Raw genomic sequence first — 4,751 nt, 5'->3', positions numbered from 1 at the left:
GAGTGCTCATACAGCCGTGCCGGGGTCCCGCAATGACCTCAGCTAATTCCCTCAGCACTCAGGGATGGAGATTATCAGGCCTTGCTGATTTAAATATGTCCAGTCCCTCCAGAAGTTCCCTGACTAGATCCTCACTGCCACTTGGCCTGGGTGCGCCTCCCCTGGGGCCTGAGGGGGTGTGGGGGGGGGGGACCCGGTCTCTGCTCAGGAAAATGGAGGCAAAGTAATTGTTAAATAGGTTAGCTTTGTCATCTGCCGCGATGACCAGATTTCCTAGAGTGTCTTGCAGAGAACCCACATTACCCGGTACCTTCTTTTTACCCCCTATGTATTTAAAAAAGGACTTCTTATTGTCCTTGATCTGGGTAGCTAGTCCTGTCCCACTCTTTGCCCACCCATGGCCCCACCCCTTCCGCCCGGCTGAGCATGCCCTGCCCGCGTGGCAGTACTGTACCTAGACTCCTGGAGACCTCAGGCAAACTTCAATATTGGGCCCCCCCTTAGCCAGAGATAATTATAATAATAATCATTATTTTCACCATTTACCACCTCCCTTTCTGTCTAGGTCCCAGGCAGCCACCCAGTTCACCCATGCCTATGCCCAGCCCTGCCGCATAGGTCCCAGGCCAGTCTCCATGGAGACCCCATCTGCCCTATCTGACACCCCTGGTGGTGGGTGCAGGGTGGACAGGCCCAGGGCTGGACGGGATCAAGTCCTCTCCATTGCTCCCCCACACCACCATTCCAGGTCAGCACCCCCTTTCTCCCGCCACAACAGCTCATTAAACTCCTGAAGTGGCCCTCCAGCCCAAATAATTGCCCAACCCTGCTCTACAGGGTCAGTTACATACAACAGAGAACCTTAATATCAGGGCCTCCCTCAAAGGCCAGGCTATGAGTAGCAACAGGGCAAGTTATGCTAACAAGAAGTTTGGTTTGCATGGGAGCTCTGGTAGGTGCCAAGCTGATGTATAAGTTTGGCAAATCAAAAGCAATACTCCAAGAAGTTAGCCTGGCAGCAGGTAGAAGGACAGGAAACAGCCGGACTGCATCACATACTAACTTTAAATTGACACAGTCATCTCTAAATCTTGGACAGAAAATCCTCCCTTTCTGTTCTTCTGTAATATCTCAGATTACTAGATCCAAAAGGCTCAGACCGTTCTCCCTTCATGTTGTGGAGCTGAAGGTCTCATGTTTACAGCACCTGAATTGAGTTTCACTCCATTTCTGGCTCTGCCACATGTTCTTTTGCTAGTCCTTGGGCAAGCTACTTCATCTTGGCATCTCTATTTGCCTGGTTAATGCTTCTGGCAGGTCTGGCTTTTGCCATGTTCTTGAGTAGAGCCCCTAACATGACAATATTCCACTCATGACTGGACCATGAGCCACCACTATAACAAAATTACTAAGTCTCTGTTACCGTTTCCCCTGTACAACCTGTACTCTCCTTTGCATGGGCCTCATGCTGCAAATGACACAAGGTAAACGTAAAGAAACAGGCCTGAAAAGCCACAAGCTAACAGCAGATGTCAAGGACATGAAGCCTAGTTCCAGATTTTCACCATATCAGCAGTGTCCTAAGCAGGGGATGAGCAAGCAGACTGCCTGGCAAACAGAAGCCCAGCTCTCTGGAAAGCCACTGAACTCCAAGCCAACTCTCCTCAGCTCCACACTGGTGTATTTCCATCAAATTCAGAGACATGGTTCAGAATTTGCAATAGTACAAGGAAGACAAAACTAAGCTGGGGGTATGCAAGGGGATAGGGAAGGGGTAGGAGGAGTGAGGTGCAATATTTAAGGGGGGTGAGAGGGATGGGGAAGGTATATCAGCAGCAGAGGCCCAGCAGGCAGGCCTCCAAGATGCAATATAATCAGGAGTGAAATGATCTGCTCCTTTTTAGGATACTTTTTCTATGCCAGTCTTTCAGAAGCCCCCTCCAGAATGCTGAAGCTAAGGCTCTCCCTTATTTCAGCTCAGCAGTTCAGAAGCCCTTCCAATTCTTGCAGAAACCTGCCTCTCTCCAAGTACACTGTGCCCAGGCTAAAGCTTAGCTCCATGTTAAGCCCCATCTGCTTGTGAGGACATAGTCAATCATCTGATATCTCAGCCAAAGATCATTTCAAGCCCAGTCTTAACTGTAAAGTGATCAGCATTTTCCATGACTCCCCAGGGTCTCAATAGATGTAATCTGTATGAGATACAATTTCTTGACAGGCCATACTGCATCTATCAATCCACAATGCTTTGAAGACATAACAGTTTATGCGCACCACCTGTGGTAAGTATTACTACTTGTGCCCTAGCAGCCACTCAACATAAGCGATATAGAGCTGGAGTGACACCTTACTGATGACACCTAATTACATCAATGACCCCAAGATAACAGCTACGTCCAAGACCACTACCTCCAGAGTACACTCAGAAAAACTGAGGCAAGGCAACCACTTTCCCCGCACAATGACCACTGATTCAGAAAGCCCAGTGGGAGCCCTCCTGGGCCTGGTATTTAGGAGTGCCAAGCGCACCCCCTGTCTCATATGAGGTCAGATGGGTGCTCAGGATTGTTAGAAGTCTTGCTCACAGCATCTCAAGATGGACCTCCCTCTCCCCCACCACATATCAACTCAGCTTTCCAGTTTGCTAAGACAGGCCAACTGCAATGAACGTGGACAAATAACCATTCAGCTGAGTGAAGCAGGAGCTAAAGCAGAGGTCTCCTGCCTCCCAGGTCTTTCCACTCTAACTACAAGACCAAACCATTATGGGATGGAATACTTTCAGCCAAGCTCAGTGTAGATAAGCATATCCCTTGGACAAGACAAGTTAGCTACAGGGCTCCCTAGTGCTCTAGTCACATGCCTCCCAGATCTTTCAAACTGCAATTAAAATACCTGTACTAGAGCTGGGAGGCCTGCACCAAGAAGACAAGAATTTCACCCAGACCACTGAGGGCATAGATCTGCTTTCTGGCCACTACATCACCTTAGTGACTGGAGAAAAAGCTCCCCAGCCATGGTACAAGGAAAGGGAGAGTCGCAGGGTTTGCACAATGATGCTCCTTCATCCTCACTCCTTGTGGCACACAGGGCCCTCTCTGGTGCAGGGTGGGCAGCTCACAAGAGATGGGCAGCCTCCCCTAGCTCACACTCCTTTGCGCAGCAGAGCTGTGTGGGTTCCATGGCAGGAGGATTCTGTGGCAAAATCCGCCAACGATACCAGGGCATTGCGACATTAGTGAGTCACTTGGCAGACATACCTTCAGTCAGTGGCTAATTTGTCCTCATCCTATTACTCAGCCATGCCCAGCCTTGGCATCACTGGGAAGTCCGGATGGGCCGGTGAGGGCAGCACACAATATTCTAGCATCTGTGTCTTTACTTGCTCAAAAATGTTTCAGTGGTGTGGGAAGATGAAGGCATCCATTGTATCATTGCTAAGAGAGACAGCCAGCCTTTGCAGAAGATGAGAAGCTAAAACAGAATCACAGGATCTCTTTGCTCTGTGCACTGCAGCATCGCGAGCACTCTGCCTCCACTAACCTGCAGCAAAGCGAATTGAGGTCGGCACTGAGTCATGCCAACGGGAAGAACAGTGCAAGCCAGGCGGCATGTTTGAGCCTGGGAAAACAGCAGTTATGAACCAAAAGGAACAAAACCCCAGATGGGTGAAGATTACTTCAACTACTTGACATTTCACAGAGGAATTGCAGTCCCCACAAGCGGGGATGGCCCGGAGCCAAACCTGTCTCAATCTCAGCGATCATGGGCCCAAGCCAAATTCACCCTGCCTTCATCAAACACTCTGCATCCCATTCACCCTCCTCTTTCCACATTCAAGTAAAAAGAAAAAAGAAAAACCCCACTTCATTTCCCTTTTATAAAACAGTACTTTCCCCATTAAAAAGCCCATTCTCTCGCTGTTAAAATATTGATTGTTCCATCAGAACCCTCTTCAGGCAGAAGTTTTAATGGAGAGCAAGCAATTGAGCACTGCTTACTCCCACAGGGCAGAGGGAACCAGAGCCCAAAGGGATGGCTACCTACCTTAGAAACCCTCGTAGCTCCAGCTTAGACCCCAGTTCTGAGCCCTGAGTGTGACACCAGAGCAGACAAGTAACAGGGTTCAGTTCTGACCCTTGGCACTGACACAGCACTCTGCAGCCTCAAAGTAGAGCACAGCCATCAACTAACTGCCAAAAGGCAAAGAAATGTATAGACAGAGGGACTGACGCAGGGTGGTTAAGCGACTTGCCAAAGGTCACACAGCAAGCCAGTGGCAATGCCAGCAATTCAAAAGCAGGGTTTCCAGGTTCCTGCTCAGGGCCCAGATCAGGCTGCCACAGAGTACCCACCGGTGTGGGGGGCCTACCTGGAGATCGCACGGCCAGCAGCGATGCTGAAGGACTCCCTAAAGCGTAGCTCTTCTTTGCACTGACTTTAACTCAACACACTTGTTCCAGCTACCAGACACGTTCGCTACGAGTCGCCCTCTTCGTCCCCCATCTACGCAGACAAGAACAAGGGATCATCCACCTGCTCCCACGCACGCAGGAATCCGGACCTCAGAAACGAGGTCGGGCGCCGGGAGGTTTTCCCGGTCCCTGCAGGCGGCTCCATCCCGCCCACACGCACTGGCAGGACCCGTCTTTCCGCCGCCTCCCCCCGCACAACAAAGCCGCTGGGCAGGGTCCTGCTCCGAGCAGCCGCGGTGCCGCCCGCCTGCTTCCGCCGCGGCCTGGCGGAGCCGG

At 50.8% G+C, this 4,751-nt stretch overlaps 1 protein-coding gene across 1 annotated transcript in view; it reads right to left on the bottom strand.

The window, feature by feature from the left end:
- The window catches only part of ABCA3 (ATP binding cassette subfamily A member 3), an 89,982-nt gene extending 85,494 nt beyond the window's left edge, over positions 1-4,488 (bottom strand). Inside the window, exon 1 of the mRNA XM_019507670.1 lies at positions 4,373-4,488. The gene's annotated coding sequence lies outside the window, so the exon portion shown is untranslated. The remainder of the gene's footprint in view (positions 1-4,372) is intronic.
- Between the last annotated feature and the right edge of the window lie 263 nt (positions 4,489-4,751).

Source organism: Gavialis gangeticus, unplaced genomic scaffold (genome assembly GCF_001723915.1).
Source record: "Gavialis gangeticus isolate Ggan-Ray unplaced genomic scaffold, GavGan_comp1, whole genome shotgun sequence".
In the NCBI taxonomy this organism is placed as follows: Eukaryota; Metazoa; Chordata; order Crocodylia; family Gavialidae; genus Gavialis; species Gavialis gangeticus.
The sequence above is the reverse complement of the archived record's forward strand: the minus strand, read 5'-3'. Positions and strand labels throughout refer to the sequence as shown.